This window comes from Bubalus bubalis, chromosome 8 (assembly GCF_019923935.1).
Source record: "Bubalus bubalis isolate 160015118507 breed Murrah chromosome 8, NDDB_SH_1, whole genome shotgun sequence".
Lineage (NCBI taxonomy): Eukaryota > Metazoa > Chordata > Mammalia > Artiodactyla > Bovidae > Bubalus > Bubalus bubalis.
In genome coordinates this window covers 112,461,401-112,486,542 of record NC_059164.1, presented here as the reverse complement: position 1 = coordinate 112,486,542, position 25,142 = coordinate 112,461,401, and the positions used below count along the sequence as shown (strand labels likewise).

The window sequence follows — 25,142 nt, the reverse complement described above, 5'->3', positions numbered from 1 at the left end:
GTCTTTAAAAAAAAAAAAAAGGCACCCAAGATTTCAAGATTTCGCAATACAGTTCTCTTTGTTGGTTTTAGGGCAAGCTTCCAGCCTAACTGCTTCAGTTTATGTCCTGACCATGGATGGCAACATGGTATGTGGTATTCCAAGAGGCTCAATGACTTTATCTTCACTTCTCTTCCCCAATGAACCTAGGAGAATATGCAGGCAAAATGAGCCAGTTTTTGTTCTTAGCTCCATGACAGTTGTGTGAACATGGGCATGTTAGTTGAGACTCGGTTTCTTAATATTTTAACAGAAATTTTAATACCTATCTCGATCACATCATAGGGAATTAGGGCAAACAATTAAAATAATGGATATGAAAGCAAAATAGAAAATTACAAATGGCTACACAGAGGGTTATTATGATGGTAAAGTTCATCATCAACATTGTCACGACTGTCATCATTGTCTTTACTACTTCAATATACTGATTCCAATAGAAAATGTCATCTGAGATAGAAAAGATGTCAGAGAATTTGAGCAATTTTAGCAGAGGCTGGAGTATAATTTACCAGAGGCAAGTACACCAAGTGGGAGAAGGTGGTAAGGAAAATGCTCTTCTCAAGGGTTAAGGAAAGGAAAGAAGTTATTTTAGTATATTCTGATAGTGTGACAGGGGATGGTTTCCTTAATGAGGACCATTTCTATGCATCTTGACTGAGTGAATAGAAAAATGTGTAAAGGTAGAAATAAGAAATTTGCTGAATTGCAAATCAACTATGAAAATCATTTTTAACTCAATGTTAATCAATAAAATGCAAGTTTAAACCAATTAAGACATTCTACTGTATGCCCAACAGGGTGACCAGAAAATTAAAAATATAGTATTACCAAGTGTAGGAGAAGATTTGCAGGATGCTGGTATGTGGCTGCTGCCAGCACGACTCAGCACAAGTTTCCTGGAGTCAGACTTGGCAACATCTAGTCAGGCGGAGTGACTTCGTTTTCACTTTTCACTTTCATGCATTGAAGAAGGAAATGGCAACCCACTCCAGTGTTCTTGCCTGAAGAATCCCAGGGACAGTGAAGCCTGGTGGGCTACCATCTATGGGGTCGCACAGAGTTGGACATGACTGAAGCGACTCAGCAGCAGCAGCAGCAGCAGCAGTCAGGAGGAAGTTGGACATTCCAGAGAGATTGTCATGTTGGTAGTAGCACTACTGTTGGTAGTAACAAAGATGCATTTGGAACACCAAATGTTTGTTAAGAAAGAACTGGATAAAATGTTACATAAATAAAGTCACTTCTGTAAAAGATTAAAATACCAAAAAGTACTGTATCTTAATTATAGATAGATATGTATGTACAAGTGTAAATACACAAATGAGATAGACACATAAACATCTCAGAATATTGTTTGTCTCTAAAGGGAGAGGGAGAATGAGACTCAGGGTTGGGGGAGTCCAAAAGTAAATAAATGAAACTATATGTGTAAAGTTTTAACTTTCTCAATCAAACTGAACAGCAGTAATAAAAATGCCAAAATACTGAGATTTGTTCATTGCACATTGTGGAATTTGTTTCATTACTCAGTGTATTTATTTCTCTTCTTAAAATATTTATTTCATAACTGCATAATCTTTAAAACTGAATAAATAAAATATAGGCTCAGTGATGGTGGTTTAGTTGCTAAGTTGTGTCCAACTTTTGTGACCCCATGGACTATAGCCTGCCAGGCTTCTCTGCCCATGGGATTCTCCAGGCAAGAATACTGGAGTGAGTAACCATTCCCTTCTCCAGGGGATCTTCCCAACCCAGGAATCGAACCCAGTTCTCCTGCATTGCAAGCCCATTCTTTACCAACTGAACTATGAGGGCAGCCCATAGGCTCAGAGTTCATCTTAATTATAATTGCAGAGTGCATGCTTGCCTTTTCCAATGTGTGCTTACCTTTTCTAGCACCAAGAATGACGCAATAGTATGCCTCATCTGAATGAAACATTTATCTCTATGGTTTTGCCAATTTCTGCTTATGTCTACTGGGATTTTTCTTAAGTTGTTATTGGGAGACCCACAAGGAAAGACATTTGATTTAAAACAGATCAGGAAAGGACTTTATCCTGAGTTTGTCCCAAATGTTGCTGCTGTCCCTCAGTCAAGGCACCAGTTTCTCTTCCCCCAGTTGCTCAGAGGGAAGGAGGTGGTGACCACGTTCGGGCCTCTTCCCCTTCTCCTTCTCATGTGCATCCTCAAAGGAGCCCTGGACCCCAATTCCACATTCCCACTGGAAGGTGCATTGTACTTTCCCCTTTACCACTGGGATGTCCATCTGATACAAAGAGTTTCTGGGACTGGAAATGCCCAGTACTTCAAACAAACCACTATTCATTTACAGTAAGGCAACTTTTATTCTCTAGTCTAGCAAGTTTGTTTTGATTCCAATAATAATAACAAATAATTTTAAAGTCTTGCTTCTTATTCCATATAAGAAGGCTTTCTTTATTTCATGCCTTTTCAGTTTGAAGGGAGATAATCAACTGATATGTATTCAAACATTTCTTGCTTTCCTGCAGAATGAGGAAGAAAACAAGAGTTCACTGTGTTAACATAACCTAGCATCACCTGGCTTGCTTAAAGTTCTATATGGATATTTGAAAATAAAACGTGTTAGAAAATTAGCAATGGAAATGGCTCATCTAAGGATAATTGTTCTCGGCTGTCTGAATTGGAGGTGTTCTCAGGTCTATACCAACTCCTATAAGGACACTTGCTTTTATTCCTTCCCTCTTTTTATTCTAGAAGTGAATGGAAGCACTGCAGAGGAGCAGATATGGAACCATGGCTGAAGGTAAGAAACCCTCCAAATTCTCAAGCACTCTGGACACCAGGAGACAGTTACTGTCTTCCCTCCTCCACTCCCTGACCTCAAAAACTGAGACAGAAGAGAAACCCAGTTACTTTAAACTGCAGGAGAAAAAGGCAGCTATCACGTTCTTTATCTTCCCTACTGTCATCACACCCTACACACCCGAGTATGACACTCTGACCCGTGTGGTGATGTATGGGAAATGTGGAAACAAAACTTCAAGTCAGAAGTCAGTGGATTTGGAACCAAATTGTGAAAATGATATCTTCCCCCTGACTGTGCTCAGCTGAAAAGAGGAAAAGTTCTGCATAGAGATTTAGTAATCATGTTTGAAAAATAAAATTTCAGAATACTTAAGTAAGGGAAGAACCGACACAGAGTAAAAGGAACAAAATAACAGATTTTAGGAGCCTAGAATGAACCTAATTCACGTGGGCTCATTAGAACTCCAGAAGTCCTTGGATTCTCATTCTTCATCTCTTGAAAATTTTCGCTCTTGGCACAGTGTCACCCTTGCCAACTTTTGTTGTTGTCTGTTGTTGTTTAGTCACTATGTCATGTCCAACTCTTTGCAACCCCATGGACAGCAGCCTACCAGGCTTCTCTGTCCATGGGCTTTTCCTGGCAAGAATACTGCAGCAGCTTGCCATGTCCTCCTCCAGGGAATCCTCCCAACCCAGAGATCAAACCTGTGTTCCATGTCTCTGGCATTGGCAGGCGGGTTCTTTCCCACTAGCACCACCTGGGAAGCCCATCATCAACTATACTCCAAGATAAAATAAAAACTTTTTAAAAAGAATCACAAACTTAGTAAAACCGGAAAAATTCTTCTTCTTCTTTTTTTTTTTAACAGGCGGGATAGAACATCAGGGCTTTGAACCCTCCTCCTCCTTGAGGATCATCCTGGTAGGCAAAACAGGCAGTGGGAAAAGTGCCACCGGGAACAGCATCCTCTCCCAGCCCATGTTTGAGTCCAAGCTGGGGGCCCAATCGGTGACCAGGAAGTGTCAGAGGGCAACAGGCACGTGGAATGGGAGGAACATCCTGGTGGTGGACACACCCCCCATCTTTGAGTCCAGGGCCCAAGATCAAGAGGTGTATGAGAATATCAGAGCCTGTTACCTGCTGTCAGTGCCAGGGCCCCACGTGCTGCTGCTGGTGACCCAGCTGGGGCGCTTCACCGAGCAGGATGTGGTGGCCGTGACCAGGGTGAAGGAGGTCTTTGGGACAGGAGCTGAGAGATACATGGTCATCCTCTTCAACCACAAGGAGGACTTGGCGGGCGGATCCTTGGATGAGTACGTGGCAAACACAGACAACCTTAGGCTGAGGAGCCTGGTCCGAAAGTGTGGGCAGAGGTACTGCGCCTTCAACAACCGGGCCTCCGGGGATGAGCAGAGAGGGCAGCTGGCCCAGCTGATGGCTGTGATCGAGGGGCTGGAGCGGGAGCACCAGGACGCCTTCCTCACCAACGAGCTCTTCTTTGATGCACAGATGCTCCAGCAGATGGGGGGTCGCGCCCATGGAGAAGGTCAGAGGCGCTACCTGGACAAGGTACGGCTGCAGGTTGCAAAGCAAAAGCAAGACCTGAAAGAGGCTGAGAGAAACTGTGCCTTCAAGGCGCTCCTCCGACACAAAGCCTGGATCGTTTCTCATGCCAAAATATTTGTTCTTGTCCTATGCCTTTGGATTTTTCTTGCCATTGTAATTGCTTGTATAGTACGCATCAACGTTGAGCATTTTCAGATGACAGCTGTCCTTGGCTTCCATTTTTTCAGTCGGCATACCTGTCTGTGTTGATCAGAAACTTTATTTGCTTTTTACATAATTTCATTTTCAATTTTGCTTCCTTGCATCAGACACACCATCCCTTTTATTTGGTTCCTTTTTAGGAATAAAATCCAAAAGGAAAAAAATTTTCCACTTTCTGTTGTGTTAAAAACGGTGAAGGTGGAAACTTCCCTGGCAGTCCAGTGGCTAAGATTGTGTTTTCAATGCAAAGGGTGCAGGTTCAATCCCTGGCTGAGAAACTAAGATCCCATATGCTGTGCAGCCAAAAATTAAAGCAAATAAATAAATTTAAGAGCAAAATCTTTTCAAAAAAATGGTGAAGACAAATAATAAACTAACTGCACACCATCAAGAAATATTGTGGAGCTTGTGGAGAGGAAAGTGAGTGGACTGACATGCTGTGTGAGCGAGCGTCTCACCAGGGACCCCCTTTTTACAGTTGGAATTCCTTATTTTATTCAGAAACATACTCTGACTTCCTTGTAGGTTTAAAAAAAAATAGTAATAATAAGACACCGCACAAAAGAGAAAGACTAGGGCGTTCTGGGATATCTCTGGGGTGTGAAGAGGCTGGGGGAGAAAGGAGGAAGGCCCTAGAGACGGGGTGGGGAGGAAGATCTCCGCATAGTCAGCCACTGGGAAATTAAAGAACCTTAATCCTTAGAGCAGGGCTAGACAAGAGCCAGATGGTGAGTGTAGGAATTCAGGTTTAGCCGGCCATCTGGTCTCCTTCAACATTCAACCATCTCCTTGTAGCATGAAAGCCACCCTGGAGAAGAAAGAAGTGACCTGCAAGACTGCATTCCCTACAAGTTTATGAAATTTGAATTGCATGGACTTTTCATATGTGATGATGAAACATTATGCTTCTCTTGATTTTTTGACCCGTTGTTGTTGTTCAGTCGCTCAGTCCTGTCTGGCTATTTGCAACCGCATGGACTGCAGCACACCAGGTTTCCCTGTCATTCACCATCTCCAGGATCGTGCTCAAACTCATGTCCATTGAGTTGGTGATGCCATCCAACCATCTCATTCTTTGTCATCCCTGAATCCTCCTGCCTTCAATCTTTCCCAGCAAAGGTTTTTTGAAAGATTTTTTTCAGTCTCTTCTAATGAGTCAGCTCTTAGGTGGCCAAAGTATTGGAGCTTCAGCTTCAGAATCAGTCCTTCCAAAGAATATTCAGGACTGCTTTCCTTTAGGATTGACTGGTTTGATCTCCTTGCAATCCAAGGGACTCTCAAGAGTCTTCTCCAACACCACAGTTCAAAAGTATCAATTCTTTGGCGCTCAGCCTTGTTTATACTCCAACTCTCATATCAACACATGACTACTGGAAAAACCATAGCTTTGACCTTTGTCATCAAAGTAATATCTCTGCTTTTTAATACACTGTCTAGGATTGTCATAACTTTTATTCCAAGGAGCAAGCGTCTTTTAATTTCATGGCTACAGTCACCATCTACAGTGACTTTGGAGCCCAAGAAAAGAAAATCTCTCATTGTTATCATTGTTTCCCCATCTTTTTGCCATGGAGTGATGTTACCAGATGCCATGATCTTTGTTTTTTGAATGTTGAGTTTTAAGCTAACTTTTTAACTCTCCTCTGTCACCTTCATCAGGAGGCTCTTTAGTTCCTCATCACTTTCTGACATAAGGGTGGTGTCATCTGCATATCTGAGGTTATTGGTATTTCTCCCAGCAATCTTGATTCCAGCTTGTGCTTCATCCAGCCTGGCACTTTGCATGATGTTCACCACATATACATTAAATAAGCGTGGTAACAATTAACAGCCTTGATGTACTCCTTTCCCAATTTGAAACCAGTCCATTGTTCCCTGTCCAGTTCTGAATGTTGCTTCTTGACCTGCATACAGGTTTCTCAGGAGGCAGGTAAGGTGGTCTGGTATTCCCATCTGTTTAAGAATGTTCCACAGTTTGTTGTGATCCACACAGTCAAAGGCTTTAATGTAGTCAATGAAGCAGAAGTAGATGTTTTTCTGGAATTCTCTTGCTTCTTCTATGATTCAAAAATGTAAAAACGCTCCTCAGTTCACAGAACTGGCCTCAGCCTGGATTTGCTCTGCAGGCTGTCGTTTGCCCACCCTTGTCTTAGAGGAGGTTTTCCATCATGGGTTGAGCTTGGATGTAGTGGAACATCTTGAACCCCAAGGTCAGCACAATCGTGTGTGATACCCGTAGAAATTTGGGGAAAGGGTGGCATTTCACATTTCAGTGGTAGAAAAGAGAAGCGGGAAGACACTGGGGTGAAGTCTGAGTGGTGGTCACCAAGTCAGTGAAAAGAGGAAATCAGATGAGGAAGGGTCTGGGTGACCCCTTCCCAACTTCTCCTTCTGTGGAATAGCTTTCCATCCCTTCATACCCTGTAGGGGAGACCCACGGTCGCACAGGCATTCTGTGACTGGGTGGGTAAGTGATGAACTCTCTGTGATGCCCAACTCATTGTCCATGTCCCCACTGGTGATAAAAGGTGTGGTTTATCTCAACAGTGCTATCCCACAGCTGATTCCAATCTTGTGCAAGGAGTGTTATGTGTGAGCTCCTTAAACCCTTGAAACACCAAGCAACTCAAAGTTCTCAGACCAAGGACCTCCTCCTCAGTGCGGTCTTCCCAAACTGTCTGACCCAAGTTGGCCTATCTCTTCCTTGACTTCATCCAGTCCTGCTCCACCCACACGTAGCTGAGTGCCCAGTGTCGGGGTCTCTGCTGGTTACCAGGGATCTGAGAGAAGTAAAGCCAAAGGCACCTGTGCGGTAGAGGGAGGAAGGCATACAAAAACAAGGGTGAGCCAGAAGTGAGCGTCCACACAGGGAAGCAAGAGTAGCCCTCCCTGGTCACGACTAGAAAAAGCCCGGGCAGCAACGAAAACCCAGTGCAGCCAATGAATAAGTTAAACTAAAAATGGGTGTGAGAGAAATTTGTCCATGGTGGGATGTCAACCAGAAGGAGAGTACAGGCTTGGGGGGCAGAGGTGCCCTGGCCAGGGTGGGGCTGGGCCTCCTAGAAACGTGCCAGCCCCTCCTTCCAGGACTGACTTCAGGCAGAGGGAGCAGGCAAGCCATTCAGAATCACAGTAATCCAAGTCTGTGCCCCAACTGGTAATGCTGGGTCAGGCAGGAGATTGAGAATCACTGAATGAGGCAGGGAGGGGCCTGCCTCATTCAGTTGGGTTCAAGGCTGGGTTCAAGGGCTTTCTCCCCGAGGTTTTTAAGCAGCTTAGAAATTTCAGGAAGATCGTGCTGCAGCAGTGTGGCAGTTGGACTAAATAAGTGTGAGCCTGCATCACATTCAGAATAAAAGAATTCCATCTCAGCCATCCGTTGGGGCCTGAGCTGTAACAGGAGGTGTGGGGATGGAGAAGACATGGCAGGAATGGGGACACCGAGGGGGTGAATTGACACAGAGTGGCACTGATATCAAGGTCGGGAGGGAGCCAGCTTTCTTTTGGCCTCCTGGGGACCCTGGCTCCCCCCACTGCCTGGGCCCTCAGAGGAGACTGGGCTGAGCAGAGGAAGGCAGAGACTTCACATCTGGTGGAGTCGACCTTGAAGCCCTCTGGGCTGGGCAGTCTCCTCCTCCCTCCAGGGAAGGCCCTGGACCAGGGAAACTCACTAAAGAAAGTATTCGGGATCAGGGCTGTGGGAGGATGGCTTCCCTCCAGGGATGCAGATGGTCAGTTCACAGGCCTCCCCGCAATGAGAAAGCGTCTCTCGCCCCACGAGCAGAATTTCTCAGTGAGCCAGATGGCATTCCACCTTTGTTGACTTTCTAGGGGAGTAAAGCTGGATGGAGAACCCAGGAATATTTTACAGTAGAGGAGACAGGGTCGTGCTCCACCTTGGATGTTTGCCAAAGTAATTCCTTTGAAAGTGTTCAAATATGAGCTCTGATTCTCCCTCAAAGTGTTACAGAAAGGGGATACCTTCCAGGGCCCGAAAGGGGGCTCTTGTCTAACACTCGGAAATGAATCGTCTGAGGAGACACAGGAACTGATAAAGCAAGAGACTATTGGGAAGCCCCCCCCACCCCCGCCCCCTAGGGGAGAGCAGTAGGGTAAGGGAATCCAGGACAACTGCTCTGCCATGTGGCTCCAAGTCTCAGGTTTCATGGTGATGGGATTAGTTTCCCGGTTGTCTTTGGCCAATCATTCTGGCTCAGGGTCCTTCCTGGTGGTGCATGCATTGCTTGGTCAAGATGGATGCAGCAAGAAGGATTCTCGGATGTGGTAGAACATGTGGCTTCTCCTTTTGACCTTTCCCAAACTCTTCCGGTTGGTGGTGGCTTATTAGTTTGTGTTCCTTACCAAGACTTTCTATGATAAAATAACTCAAGCAAGTGGTTACTGCGGTGCCTGGCCAGGGTGGGCAGTTTCAGTCAGTGTGCAGCCAGGCAGTTTGACCCTAACCAAAGGGTGAAAGGAGCACAAAAAAGACTCGCCCAGGGGCCATCCCATTTCCTCTGCTTCTCCCTTTGTCATTGTCAGGATAGTTCAGCTCCACGGATTTTTCAGGATTTTTCACGTTCTTCAAGATTCCAGGGAAGCCCCTTCAGGATTCAGTGGATGTTGACTCTCTAAGCAGGAGCTTTGGCTGTACACAGAGGTCCTTCCTGATACTAGGAAAAGAGAAGTTCATTTGCTTGTTTATTCTTTGCATCTTTGAAAGTTCACAACTTGAAGATTTCCATGTAGGGGACGTACTGTATTTGTTACGCTGGTCTGTGGTCAGTGATCTTAGATGTTGCTACTAGGACTTGCTGAAGCCTCAGATGATGATTAGCACTTTTCAGCAATAAAGTATTTTTAAAGTTATGTACATTTTTTTTTTTTTTTTTTTTTAGGGGGCTTCCCTAGCGGCTCAGTGGTAAAGAATCCACCTGCCAGTGCAGGAGATACAGGATCGATCCCTGGATGGGGAAGATCTCCAGGAGGAAAATATGACAACCCACTCCAGTATTCTTGCCTTGGAAATCTCAGGGACAGGGGAGCCTGAGGGCTACAGTCCATGGGGCCACAAAAGAGTTGGAGAGGACTTAGGGACTGAACAACAACAACAAAGGAAAGGAAGAAACTAGATCTCTCTCTCTCCACAAGATGAGGAAACAGCAACCAGGAAGTGGGTTCTCCCCAGACACCAAATCCCCCACATTTTGATCTTGGACCTCCCAGCCTTCAGAGCAGTGAGAAATAAATATTTCTTGATTGCCACCTAGTCTCTGCTATTTGTTTTAGCAACCTTAACTGACAAAAGGAGTAATAAATGCCTCTTGAGGAGGAAGATAAGAAAAGATAAAAAGGAAAAGGCCTAGAAGGACTAGCACCCCTGGATCAATTCAGCTATCACACCCTTTATTCCCACCACAGGCCTGGGCTCAGAGTAGATATTCTTACATAGAGAACAAAGGGAGCTCACACAGGGCTGGTGGGATAAATCATCCCAGATGGCCAAAGTCTTTAGGATCAGTCCTTTGGGGTTATTGGATTTTTCCAACCTTTCCAGAACCTTCTTCCTATTCTGCCTCCACCAGAAGCCTCTTTGGTGCTCAGAACTTCCTACAACCACTGAATTAACTGTTTGTCCCATGCTTTCAACTCCTCCCATCCCTGACTGGTCTCTGTTTTACAAGATGGCAGAGTTTTATCTGAAAAAAAATTTACCCTCAGTAAGGAAAGCACGACAGCAAATAGTCTAGTAAGCTCTATATCCTGGGGAAAAGCATTTGTCTTCAGATGACTCTGGTCTTGTATCTTTCACTGTATGTGGGAAACAGCTGACTGCTCAGGGGTGCGCACCTGGGCCGTGCCAAGAATCAGCCTCATGGGACACTAGGTGGAAGCACCGTGAACCAGCATCCACCTCCAACTGCTGAGTGATGTCAGAGGCTCTGGCTTTACTTTCAGCCAGAAGAGAAACTAAGATCTTTTTTTGAAAAAAGGAGCAAACTGAGGCCCAGAAATCTTAGATGGCATGCACAAAGCACCCCCGCTATGCAGGACCTACAGTTCAGTTCAGTCGTTCAGTCGTGTCCGACTCTTTGCGACCCCATGAATCGCAGCATGCCAGGCCTCCTTGTCCATCACTAACTCCCGGAGTTCACTCAGACTCATGTCCATCGAGTCAGTGATGCCATCCAGCCATCTCATTCTCTGTCATCCCCTTCTCCTCCTGCCCCCAATCCCTCCCAGCATCAGAGTCTTTTCCAATGAGTCAACTCTTTGCATGAGGTGGCCAAAGTACTGGAGTTTCAGCTTTAGCATCATTTCTTCCAAAGAACATCCAGGACTGATCTCCTTCAGAATGGACTGGTTGGATCTCCTTGCAGTCCATGGGACTCTCAAGAGTCTTCTCCAACACCACAGTTCAAAAGCATCAATCCTTCAGCACTCAGCCTTCTTCACAGTCCAACTCTCACATCCATACATGACCACAGGAAAAACAATAGCCTTGACTAGATGAACCTTTGTTGGCAAAGTAATGTCTCTGCTTTTCAATATGCTATCTAGGTTGGACATAACTTTCCTTCCAAGGAGTAAGCGTCTTTTAATTTCATGGCTGCAATCACCATCTGCAGTGATTTTGGAGCCCCCCAAAATAAAGTCTGACACTGTTTCCACTGTTTCCCCATCTATTTCCCATGAAGTGATGGGACCAGATGCCATGATTTTCGTTTTCTGAATGTTGAGCTTTAAGCCAACTTTTTCACTCTCCACTTTCACTTTCATCAAGAGGCTTTTTAGTTCTTCTCCACTTTCTGCCATAAGGGTGGTGTCATCTGCATATCTGAGGTTATTGATATTTCTCCTGGCAATCTTGATTCCCGCTTGTGTTTCTTGCAGCCCAGCGTTTCTCATGATATACTCTGTATATAAGTTAAATAAGCAGAGTGACAATATACAGCTTTGACATACTCCTTTTCCTATTTGGAACCAGTCTATTGTTCCATGTCCAGTTCTAACTGTTGCTTCCTGACCTGCATCTAGGTTTCTCAAGAGGAAGGTCAGGTGGTCTGGTATTCCCATCTCTTTCAGAATTTTCCACAGTTTATTGTGATCCACATAGTCAAAGGCTTTGGCATAGTCAATCAAGCAGAAATAGGTGTTTTTCTGGAACTCTTTTGCTTTTTCCATGATCCAGCAGTTGTTGGCAATTTGATCCCTGGTTCTTCTGCCTTTTCTAAAGCCAGGTTGAGCATCTGGAAGTTCACGGTTCATGTATTGCTGAAGCCTGGCTTGGAGAATTTTGAGCATTACTTTACTAGCGTGTGAGATGAGTGCAGTTGTGCAGTAGTTTGAGCATTCTTTGGCATTGCCTTTCTTTGGGATTGGAATGAAAACTGACCTTTTCCAGTCCTGTGGCCACTGCTGAGTTTTCCAAATTTGCTGGCATATTGAGTGCAGCACTTTCACAGCATCATCTTTCAGGATTTGGAATAGATCCACTGGAATTCCATCACCTTCACTAGCTTTGACCTACAGCCACAGTCTAAGTCTTTGAATTCATTCTCCTTCTGTTCCTCCATGCATCTCTTCATCCCAACACACCCACTCAAGGATAGGTTGTGGGAAATGGGGAAATGAAACCATAAGTCTTTGATAGGAAGAAATCTGAATTACAAAACACAATTTCCTCCCCTTGTTTGTGTTCAATCTTAAAGGAAAAAGGAAATAATAAATATTATTGGTACATGAGTGTTTAAATCTCCAACTTTAACTGTGGACTTGTCTATTTTTCCCCATTTATTTCTGTCTGTTTTTACTTCTTGAATTTTGAAGTTCTCTGGGATTTTTCTGAATCTCAGTTACATATGAGGAGCATCGCATTCAACATTACTGTTTTGTTGATGAATTAGGCTTTTTACCAAGATGAAGTGTCCTCCTTTAGCCCTGAGATAGAGATAGTATTGTCCTGAAACCGCTGATATTATAGCCACTGTAGGTTTCATATTCTTAATCTATGCATCATATATCTTTTTCATCTCTTCTACTTTCACCTCTCGGTGTCTTGATATTTACGGTGAGATTTCCTTAGACAGTTTGCGGGTAGGTCTTGCTTTTTTACCCCATCTGTCTTATACTTGAAGAGTTGAGATAACTTGCATCTAATATGATTATTGATATAGTTGTGTTTAAATTCATCATCTTGCTATTTCCTTCTTTATGTTTATCCCACCTGTCTTTTTTTTTCTTTTTCTCTGCTTTTTTTTTATGATGAATTTTTAAGTTTTCATTTTATTTCCACTATTGCTTTGTTAGCTATACCTGACTTTATTTTCTTAGTGATTGCTCCACAATTTACAATCAGTTCACTTCAGTCACTCAGTCGTGTTCGACTCTTTGCAACCCCAGGGACTACAGCATGCTAGGCCTCCCTGTCCATCACCAACTCCCGGAGTTTGCTTAAACTCATGCCCATTGAGGTGATGCCATCCAACCATCTCATCCTCTGTCGTCCCCTTCTCCTCTCACCTTCAATCTTTCCCTGCATCATGGTCTTTTCAGATGAGTCAGCTCTTTGAACCAGGTGGCCAAAGTATTGGAGTTTCAGCTGCAGCATCAGTCCTTCTAATGAACATTCAGGACTGATTTCCTTTAGGATGGACTGGTTGGATCTCCTTGCAGTTCAAGGGACTCTCAAGAATATGCACATTTAATTTCTCATCCTCTCTTCAGAGAGGGTTATATCACTTTACATATACTGGAAGTTCTTTAGAACACTATCTTTTATTTCCTCCCTCCCATCTTCTGCATTTTTTATATTATACCTTTTACATTTAAGTGAAATACAAACAGGCTTCCCTGTTGACTCAGTGGTAAAAAATCCACCTGCCAATGCAGGAGACTAGGGTTCAATCCCTGGGTCAGGAAGATCCTCTGGAGAAAAAAAAATGGCAACCCACTCCAGTATTCTTGCCTAGGAAATCCCATGGACAGAGAAGCCTGGCAGGCTACAGTCCATGGGGTCACAAAAGTGTCAGGCATGACTTAGTGACTAAAGAACAACATAATATAAACTCAGTAATATATTCTTCTAGCTTTGTCTTTAAAAGCCAACTATCTTTAGGAAAAATTTAGATGGTGAAAATAATCTTTCTTAATTTATCCAGTTATTTGCTATTGTCTGTCATTCTTTTGTGTCGATCCCACTTGTCATCCACTTCCACTTTCCATTGACCCATCTATGGATCAGTCCAGAGCAGCCTGTTGCTCAGTGTCTGGAAACAGTCCTCTTACACAGGCATACCTCAGAAACATTGTCGATTTGGTTCCAGATCACTGAAACCAAGTTAATATCACACCAAGTTTTTAGCTTCCCAGTGAACATAAAAGCTATGTTCACACTACACTGTAGTCTATTAAGCATACAATAGCATTTTGTGTAAAAAACAATGTACATACCTGAATTTAAAATCACTGACAACCATCATCTAAGCCTTTGGTGAGTCATAATCTTTTTGCTGGTGGAGAGTCTTGCCTCAGTGTTGAGGACTGCTGACTAATCAAGGTGAAGTTGGTGGCTGCTTAAGGCTGGTGTGGCTGGGGCAATTCCTTAAGATAAGACAGAAATGGAGTTTGTCACACCAATTAACTCTTCCTTTCATAAATGATTTCTCTGTAACATGCACTGCTATTTCTCAGCATTTTACCCACTGTAGAGCTTCTTTCAGAATTGGAATAAATTTTCTCAAACTCTGCTGCTGCTTTATCAATTGTTGTTATTGTTCAGTCACTAAGTTGTGTCTGACTCTTTGAGACCACATGGACTGCAGCACTCTGGGCTTCCCTGTCCTTCACTATCTCCCAGAGTTTGCTCAAACTCATTTCCATTGAGTCGGTGATGTCATCCACCATCTCATCCTCTGTCTCTCCCTTTTCCTCCTGCCTTCAATCTTCCCCAGCATCAGGGTCTTTTCCAATGAGTCAACTCTTCGCATCAGGCAGCCAAAGTACTGTAGCTTCAGCTACAGCATGTGCTGTGATTAGTCACTCAGTTGTGTCCAACTCTTTGGGACCCCATGGACTATAGTCTGCCAGGCTCCTCTGTCTATGGGGATTCTCAAGACAAGAACACTGGAGTGGGTTGCCATGCCCTCCTCCAGGGGATCTTCCCAACCCAGGGATCAGAGCCAGGTCTCCTGCACTGCAGGCGGATTCTTTAATGTCTGAGCCACTAGGGAAGCTGAAGAATACTGGGGTGGGTAGCCTATCCCTTCTCCAGGAGAACTTCCCAACCCAGGAATCAAACCAGGGTCTCCTGCATTGCAGGTGGATTCTTTACCAGCTAAGCTACCAGGGAAGTCATCAGTTCTTCCAAAGAATATTCAGGATTGATTTCCTTTAAAATTGACTGGTTTGCTCTCCTTGCTGTCAAAGGGACTCTCAAGAGTCTTCTGCAGCACCACAGTTCCAAAGCATCAATGGTTCGGTGCTAAGCTTTCTTTTACATGACTACTGGAAAAACCATAGCTTTGACTATACGGAGTTTTGTTGGCAAAGTGATGTCTCTGCTTTTTTAATATGCTGTCTAGGTTTGTCATTGCTTTTCTTCCAAGGAGCAAGCATCTTTTAATTACATGTGTTGAGTCCCTTAAAATCACCTATGAGGACTAGAATCAGCTTCTTTCAAACTCCTGTTAATGTTGATATTTTGACCTCTTCCTGTGAATCATGAATATTCTTAATGGCATCTAGGTTGATGAGGCCTTTCCAGTCACAAAGTCCATTCAATTTCAAGGTAGGGGACATAGACCCATAACTCAATGGAGAGAGTAAGGTTAGACTGTAAGAAGAAATCAGAAATAAGATATGGTTTTAACCATTTTAGGAAATACAAAGTATCATATCAACAAGAAAGGGATTCCCTGGTGGCTCAGATGGTAAAGAGTCGGCCTGCAATGTGGGAGACCCAAGTTCCATCCCTGGGTTGGGAAGATTCCCCTGGAGAAGGTAAGGGCAACCCACTCCAGTATTTCTGCCTGGAAAATCCCATGGACAGAGGAGCCTGGCAGGCTATAATACATAGGGTTGAAAAGAGATGGACACGACTGAGTGACTTCACTTTTACTTTCATATTAACAAGCTATAGTAAATTGAGAAGTAAAAATAAAATTACAGTACATTACTTCCACAACATTTGCCATATTTTTGAAAGCATGTTTTTAATCTTGTCGAAAACGGCTTGCAATATACTCTTCTCAGCTTCTTCCCTTACATTTATCATTTGTTCATTATACTCATCTGTTATTGATTTTATTTTTTTCATCTTTTCTTCTGATGGATTTTGGGCATATTCCACTTCTACTTGTTCAATTTGCTTGTTAAATGTATCAGCATAGCTTTTCATCAAGTATTCCTCCTGCTGTCTCAGCTTTTGGTCTATTTCCTTGTAAATGGGGTCAGAAAAGTAAGCCCCTTGGTTGTTCTGCACCATCTTGTCTATCAGCTCCACCAGCTCCTGCACCTGAGCTTCCTTCTCAGCCTGCTCTGTGTTTTTGCTGTTACCGAAAGCACAGCAGCGGTCTCCACACTCCTGCAGGAGGCTTTGTAGGTTTCCATCCGAACCCTCCAGAAAATTGCTCAGGCTCTGGTTCTCCAGCTCCTCTTTGCAAGTGAATAAGATGATCATATACTTCATGGCTGCTTTCCCAAACAGATTCTTGCCAACGCCACGGTTTGCTGCTCTTCCTGTGTGTGGTGGCCCAACCTCAGGACCAAGACGATGGCATGAGGGCCGGGACAGGAGGCGAGGACACATCGCCTGATTTCCCTGCAGGTGGTGTTCAGGCTCTCTTTGGTGGCGAAGAGCCCTGGGGTGTCAACAACAAGAAGCTCTCTCCCCTTCCATTTCCGGGATGCTTTCTGACAAGTTTTGGTAACAGCTTCGGCAGCAATCTTAGACTCGAATACTTTTTCCCCAAGGATGGTGTTTGCAGTCGCACTTTTCCCACTTCCGGTCTTCCCTACCAGCACTATCCTCAGAGGGTTGTTAGGGGTGGCAGCCATGTTAACATCAAGAGGCTCTGGGGTACCCAGACTCCACCTTAAGAAAAGGAAGGAGAGGGGAAAAGAGTGAATTTAGGCAAGTAGGAACCATTCTCAAGTCTTTTTTTAACTTCCTTTGCCTCCCTGAACGGAGAAGGCAATGGCATCCCACTCCAGTACTCTTGCCTGGAGAATCCCAGGGATGGGGGAGCCTGGTGGGCTGGCGTCTATGGGGTCGCACAGAGTCGGACACGACTGAAGCGACTTAGCAGCAGCAGCAGCAGCCTCCCTGAAATTTGTAATATTCTATTATCCACATTGTTTGCAAAAGATACAGAAAAATTAAACAGTTTAATTGCTGTGGATAAAACAGCAAAGTAGTTCCAGTATCCCCACAAAGGAGTATCAGGTCTGTTGCCAAGCCCAAGCTGTTCTGCTCACCGCACAACAGGCCAATAAATCCAGATACGAGTTGTTGGGGCAAGGAATGAAGACTTTAATCAGAAGGCCAGTAGACCGAGGGGATGGCAGTCTAGCGTCTCTAAAAACCCTCTCATCTCACTCAGCATTCAGGGTCCTTTTATATACAATAGAGAGGGGGAAGGGACTCTCAGTGGCCTCACCAATGGCAGAAGGAGGTTGTTAACTGGTCGCTGGTTACCCGTTGCTCACGTGCTTGGGAGGAGGGGCCCACTCGGATGCCTGACCAATGGCTGAATAGGCCTGTTAAACTGGTCTCTGTCTGAATGAAGTGTGCATGGGGAGCCAGGGAGGGAAAGCCCCTTATGACTTACCATCACAGTTTCTATAATTAAAGCAGTATGATGTTGGTCCCTGAATAGAGAGAACAGCAAAGCAAAAACAGAAAATTTGGAAACAGACCAAATTAACCACATTGTATTTATTCATATTCAATTCATTTACATTATGCAACATTGATATTCAATAACGTAGCATCTCACATCAAGAGGAAGAAAGATAGACTAATAAGCAAAATGGAGACAATCATATACAAAAAGATAAAACTGTATCCATTTCCTGATGCCTTTCAAACTCCAAATAGGGTAGAATTTCCAATGTTGAAAATTCCGTATAAATAATAGAAGAAACATGGATAAATCTTTGTAACTTAGAGGTCAGGAAAATATTTCTAAAATTTGAAATAGAGTAAGGAAAGAGACAGGCTTCCCTGGTGATTCAGTCGGTGAAGAATCTGCCAGCAATGCAAGAGACCTGGGGTTCAATCCCTGAGTCAGGAATATCCCCCGGAGAAGGAAATGGCAACCCACTTCAGTATTCTTGCCTGGGAAACCCAATGGAGAGAGGAGCCTTGTGGACTACAGTCCATGAGGTCACAAAAGAGTCAGACAACTTAGCTACTAAACCGCCACAAGGAAAGAGACTCCTAAATTTGGTTATATAAAAATCAAAAAGATAATGTGGGAGAATAATGCCACCATACACAAACTAAAACACAATTGTCAAACTAGGGGAAATTTTTTCCTGGTTATATAAAAGAGGGGTCATTTCACTTTTATACAAAGAATAGCTGTACAGATGGCCAATAAGCACATGAAAAGATGCTCAGTATCATTAACTATTCAAGAAATGCAAATGAAAACTATAATGATGTATCAACTCACAGTGATGATTTGATGGCCATGATCAAAAAATCTACAATAAATGCTGGAGAGAGTGGAGAAAAGGGAACCCTCTTACACTGTTGGTGGGAACGTGAATTGGTAAAGCCTCTATGGAGAACAGTCTGGAAGATCCTCAAAAAATTAAAAATAGAGTTGCCATATGATCCAACAATCCCACTCCTGGGCATATATCCAGACAAAATTCTAATTTGAAAAGATGCATGCACCTCTATGTTCATAGCTGCTGCTGCTGCTGCTGCTGCTAAGTCGCTTCAGTCATGTCTGACTCTGTGTGACCCCATGGACAGCAGCTCACCAGGCTCCTCTGTCCCTGGCATTCTCCAGGCAAGAATACCAGAGCGGGTTGACATTTCCTTCTCCAATGCGTGCACGCATGCTAAGTCGCTTCAGTCGTATCCAACTCTGTGCGACCCTATGGACAGCAGCCCACCAGGCTCCTCTGTCCACAGGATTCTCTAGGCAAGAATACTGGAGTGGGTTGCCATTTCCTTCTCCTCTATGTACATCAGTTCAGTTCAGTTCAGTTCAGTCACTCAGTCGTGTCCGACTCTTCGCGACCCCATGAATTGCAGCATGCCAGGCCTCCCTGTCCATCACCAACTCCCAGAGTTCACTCAAACTTATGTTCATTGAGTCGGTGATGCCATCCAGCCAGCTCATCCTCTGTCGTCCCCTTCTCCTCCTGCCCCCAATCCCTCCCAGCATCAGAGTCTTTTCCAATGAGTCAACTCTTTGCATGAGGTGGCCAAAGTATTGGAGTTTCAGCTTTATAGCAGTTCTGTTATAATTGCCAAGACACAGAAACAAACTAAATGTCCATTGACAGATAAATGCATAAAGAAGATGCTGTTCATATATACAATGGGATATTACTCAGCCATAAAAGAGAATGAAATGCCATTTGCAACTACATGTATGAACTGAGGTGTTGTCATATTGAGGGAAGTTAGAGAAAAACAAATATTACATGATATCATTTGTATGTGGAATCAAAAATAAATCAAGTAAACTTACTTACAAAACAGAAACAGACTAACTGACACAGAAAATAAACTTATGACTACCAAAGGGGAAAATCAGGAAAGAGGGATAAATTAGGTGTATGGGGTTTATGGATACATAGTAGCTGTTCAGTCCTTCAGTCCTGTCAGATTCTTTCTGGCCCTAGGGCCTGCAGCATGCCAGGCTTCCCTGTCCTTCACCATCTCCCAAAGCTTGCTCAAACTCATGTCCATTGAGTCCGTGATGTCATTCAGCTATCTCGACCTCTGTTGTCCCCTTCTCCTCTTGCCTTCTATCTTTTCCAGCATCAGGGTCTTTTCCAATGAGTCAGCTCTTCCATCAGGTGGCCAAAGTATTGGAGCTTTAGCTTCAGCATCAGTCCTTCCAGTGAATATTCAGGGTTGATTTCCTTCGGGATTGATTGGTTTGACTTCCTTGCAGTCCAAGGGACTCTCAAGACTTTTCTCCAACACCACAGTTCAAAAGCATCAATTCTTTGGTGCTCACCTTTCTTTATGGTCCAATTCTCACATCCATACATGATTACTGGAAAAATCATAGCTTTGACTATACAAACCTTTGTCAGCAAAGTAATATCTCTGCTTTTTAATATGCTATCTAGGTTGCTCATAGCTCTTCTTCCAAGGAGCAAGCATCTTTTAATTTCATGACTGCAGTCACCATCTGCAGTGATTTTGGAGCCCAAGAAAATAATGTCTGTCACTGTTTCCATTGTTTCCCCATCTATTTGCCATGAAGTGATGGGACTGGATGCCATTATCTTCATTTTTTGAATGTTGAGTTTTAATCCAGCTTTTTCACTGTCCTCTTTCACCTTCATCAAGAGGCTCTAGAGTTCCTCTTCACTTTCTGCCATAAGGGTGGTGTCATCTGCATATCTGTTATTGATATTTCTCCCAGCAATCTTGATTCCAGCTTGTGCTTCACCCAGCCCGGCATTTTGCTTGATGTACTCTGCATATAAGTTAAATAAGCAGGGTGACAATATTAACCTTGACATACTCCTTTCTCAATTTTGAACCGGTCTGTTTACATGTCCGGGTCTAACTGTTGCTTCTTGACCTGCATACAGATTTCTAAGGAGGTAGGTAAGCTAGTCTGGTATTCCCATCTCTTGAAGAATTTTCCACAGTTTGTTGTGATCCATACCATCAAAAGCTTTAGCATAGTCAATGAAGCAGAAGTAGATGTTTTTCTGGAATCCTCTTGCTTTTTCTTTGATCCAATGGATATTGGCAATTTGATCTCTGGTTCCTCTGCCTTTTCTGAATTCAGCTTGTACATCTGGACATTTTTGGTTCATGTACTGATGATGCCTAGCTTGGAGGATTTAGAGCATTACCTTGCTAGCATATGAAATGCATGCAGTTGTGCAGTAGTTTGAACATTCTTTGCCATTACCCTTATTTGGTATTGGAATGAAAGCTGACCTTTTGTTATATATAGTGGTATGTTACATATACATATAAATTACATATACATACCACTATATATAACATACATTAGCAACAAGAATTTACTGTATAGTGGAAAGGAACTATATTCAATATCTTGTATTAACCTATAATGGAAAAAATCAGAATATATATATACACACATGCACATATACATTATATATATTATATACATATATATATGGGCTTCACCAATGACTTAGCAGTAAAGAATCTGCCTGCAATGCAGGAGACACAGGAGACGCAGGTTTGATCCCTGGGTTAGGAAGATCACCTTGAGGAAGGCATGGCGACCCACTCCAGTATTCTTGCCTGGAGAATTCCATGGACAGAGGAGACAGGAGGGTCACAGTTCATGGGGTCGCAGAGAGTTGGATATGACTGAAGCGACTGAGCATGCATACACACATGGACACGTGTATGTATAAAACTGAATGGCTTGGCTATAATTATAATAAATCAACTATATTTCAATAAAAATATTTTAGCAAACAAACAATATCTAAAAGTAGAGAAAGAAAAGACCAACAACCTGATAGAAAGTGGAGTAAGAGATAAGAATAAACAGTCCAAATAAAAATGTAAATATCCTTTGAATATGTAAAAAGACATCAACATCCACTCGTAATAGAGAAAAACATATCAAAACATAGAAAAACTAAAGTTAATTATTCAATATTGCACTAGGATACTATTTCTCACCTACAGGTTTGAAAAAACCCAGAAATTAGTTGGCATAATCTGTTGATAAAAGGTATAGGGGAGGGACTCCCTGGTGACCCAGTGGTTAAGAATCCACCTTGCAATGCAGGGGATGTGAGTTCAATCCCTGGTCAGGGAACTAAGATACTACATGCCACAGAGCAACTAATCCCTCCACAACTGGAGAGTCCGTGTGTCACAGTGAAAGATCCCACACGAGGCAAGGAAGATTTCGCATGCTGCAACTAAGACGCAATGCAGCCAAATAGATAAATACATGTTTTTTAATAAATAAAAGATGTAGGGGAAACAGATCTTCTCCTGCATGGCTGTTGGGAATAAAAGAACAGTTTAAAACAACTAGAGGAGAAGTTAGCAAGGTCTTGTATATGTGCATTTACATATGCATTTACCCTTTTATTATCAATCTCAATTTTAGGATTTATTCCAAAGGTACCCAACAAGAATATGGAAGAAAATTATGCAGAAAGCTCTGTGTGTGTGTGCACACATGTGTGTGTGTGTGTGTGCTCAGTCATGTCCAACTCTTTGTGACCCTATGGACTGTAGCCTCCCAAGCTCCTCTCTCCTTGGGATTTTCCCAGCAAGAATACTGCAATGGGTTGCCATTTCCAAGGGATCTTCATGACCCAGGGATTGAACCCACGTCTCCTATCCTCTGCATTAGCAGGCAGATTCTTTACCATTGGGCCACCTGGGAAGCCCACAGAAGTCTGTTAATTGTGCCACTATTTGAATCTCAGAACACCAAAAACCTATCAAATGCCCATCATTAGGGTAGGGACCCAGTTGAATTAACTAAGGTATATTCACACAGTGAAGCACTGGTCAACTGTAGAAAAAATGAGGTATATCTTTATATCCTAGTATGGAGACATCTCCAGGATATAGCATTAAGCAGAAAGAGCAAAGAAGAAAATAATGTACAGTTTAATAGCATTTCTCTAACCAGGAGGAATATGATCTACATATATAAATGTGTAATACATATATTTTTCATTCATCAGTAAAAACAATGGCCGAATAATCTGAAAGCTAAACAAACAAAAAAGTTACTTATATGGGTATGGGACAAAGAGGAGGGAGAGGACAGGGACAGAAACTGGGAATCAGACTTGTTTGGATATACTTATATTTCATTGATTTGATCTTAAAACCATATAAATAGTTTACATAATCATACAGCAAAAATTATATTTAAAATCCTAGTAAAAATCAAAAGCAAATGTAACAAACAGGCCTAATTGTATTTTGTGTGATGAATGAACCATACAAAAAATTGTTCCAAGAGACTTGATAACGCAGTCATTTCTCTGTCCATCTCCAGTGGGATGTACTTTAAGTCCCCCGAAACCTTGCCCCAAAATGTCTGCAAAGAATTTTCAGGAATCTTATTCTTCATTGTGTGTATGTGCATGTAAGTGTGTTTGTATAGTTTTGAAGTCCATTGGAAAGACATCAAAACAATGATAAGCCCAGTAGAAATGAGTACCCTTAGTGCCAGACTGCAGTCTTCAAATGCCCATTTCCTGCCAAAAAATTAGTTGGTTTACACATTCTGCAATATGAGCTTCCCTGGTGGCTCAACAGTAAAGAATCTGCCTGCAATGCTGGAGACATGGGTTTGATCCCTGGGTCAGGAAGATCCCCTGGAGAAATCAGCAACCCACTCCAGTATTCTTGCCTGGGAAATCCCATGAACAGAGAAGCCTGGCGGGCTATAGTTCATGGGGTCGTAAAGAGTTAGACACAACTCAGTGACTAAACAACAGCTGTAGTGCAATATAAAATAACAATTAAAAAAAAAAGATTTAGACTGAGTGGTCTCTAAATTGCCTTCCAACTCTAAAGACCTTGGGGACACATTTCCTACTAAAAGAAATGTCTGGGTTATCAAGTGTACTCAATGTCTATCCCAACAACAACTGGATGGAAGGTGCAATATTCAGCAAAATGTTGTCATGTTAAAATGAGACGCATGGACAATGTGTTAACAGACATTCTTAGTCCTCTCCCTACCGCCACCTCCCCCGCTCTGGCAGCATCCTCCTGACTTGTTTGCACAGCACCTGGTCCCTTCTCAGGCCAGAATCCACATCCTCCCCAGACTCCCCTACCCTACTGTCCCTACAGCTCTGTCTCCCTGGGATCTGTTCTCAGCCAGGCTCACCTGATTTAAGGACTTGATGAGCTGTCTGGTTTCCTCCAGAGAAGCTGTTTGAGCCCCTGTGTTTGCTCTAACTGCTGCACCTCTGAGACCTCGGAGCCAGGAAGCAGATTGGGTGGGGGCAGTGAAAAAAGTGTTTTGTTTTTAAAAAGACAGAAATGTTGCCCCATAAGTTGATGGGTGGTTCAGTTTTGCCTGGTGGCTCAGATGGTAAAGTGTCTGCCTACAGTGCGGGAGACCTGAGTTCGATTCCTGCGTCAGGAAGCTCCTCTGAAGAAGGAAATGGCAACCCACTCCAGTACTCTTGCCTGGAAAATCCCATGGATGGAGGAGCATGGTAGGCTACAGCCCATGGTGTTGCAAAGGGTCGGATACGACTCAGTGACTTCACTTCAGTTTTGCCAAGTTGAAAGCTTTTTCTCCATGTGCCTGCTATGACACCAGAATTTTGAAAATTTTACTTGTTGTTTGGGGTTATAGTAAAGTGAAGTGAAAGTGAAAGTCACTCAGTCATGTCTGATTCTGTGACCCCATGGTCTATACAGCCCATGGAATTCTCCAGGCCAGAATACTGGAGTGGGTAGACTTTCCCCTTCTCCAGGGGATCTTCCCAACCCAGGGATCAAACCAGGGTCTCTTGCATTGCAGGCAGATTCTTTACCAACTGAGCTATCAGGGAAGCCAATGGAATGGTATCAACTCTATTATTTAAGCCTCACCCAATGAGAACAAATCCCCAGACTCCCACTGGCAGGAACCAGTTCACACCAGTGAACCTGGTGTGCTTACTCACACGGATTCTCAGACATAGGTGGTTATGGTTATAAACCTCCAGCAGTGGAACAGAGAGCAGTGGTACTAAACGGGAGACTTTTAGTCTCCCTTTAAAAGGGACCGTTCATAGGGCCCTTGGCTCCAGGAGTCTGGCATGAGGAATCACTGTTGGTCCAGGCTCACTCCTCGCGGTGTTCCTGAGTCCCAAGGGTCATCAGAGCCATGGATGGTTACAGACAGTTACAGTATAAGCTTTATTTGCCACTTGGCTCCAATAGCCAAGAAATCAAGAAGCAAGGAAATGGGGTTTTCTCCCACAGTTTTCTATTTCTTTCAGGAAATCCACAGTCCCCATTCTTATCTGCCTACCTAGGTCTCTAGCCCCACACCTCCAAAATCCACAGTGTTTGCTTAGCTATCCCCTGAATTCTTAGCCATTCCGTGATCCTAATGGTGGAAGAGGTTGATTAGGAGAACAGGAATTGAGGAAAGAATGTGGAGGCTGCCATAACCATCAGACATCATCCCATAACTTGCCTTTTTTATGGGGTTTGTCATTTGGTTTGCATGATTTCTGCTATTATTTTTATTACTTCCTTTTGGTTTCAATTTGACAACTTTTGTTGCTTTGTTTCAATCCCTCCCTAAAGAGAATGTTCTTCAGTGCTTTCTTAGTAAAGACAGATGCTATAAGTAAAACTTTC

At 43.3% G+C, this 25,142-nt stretch overlaps 2 pseudogenes; one reads left to right on the top strand and one right to left on the bottom strand.

Moving 5' to 3' along the window:
* The first annotated feature begins 1,799 nt into the window (after positions 1 to 1,799).
* On the top strand, positions 1,800 to 5,568 carry LOC102416596 (annotated as a pseudogene).
* A 10,125-nt stretch (positions 5,569 to 15,693) lies between these two features.
* Positions 15,694 to 23,886, bottom strand: LOC102389151 (annotated as a pseudogene).
* Between the last annotated feature and the right edge of the window lie 1,256 nt (positions 23,887 to 25,142).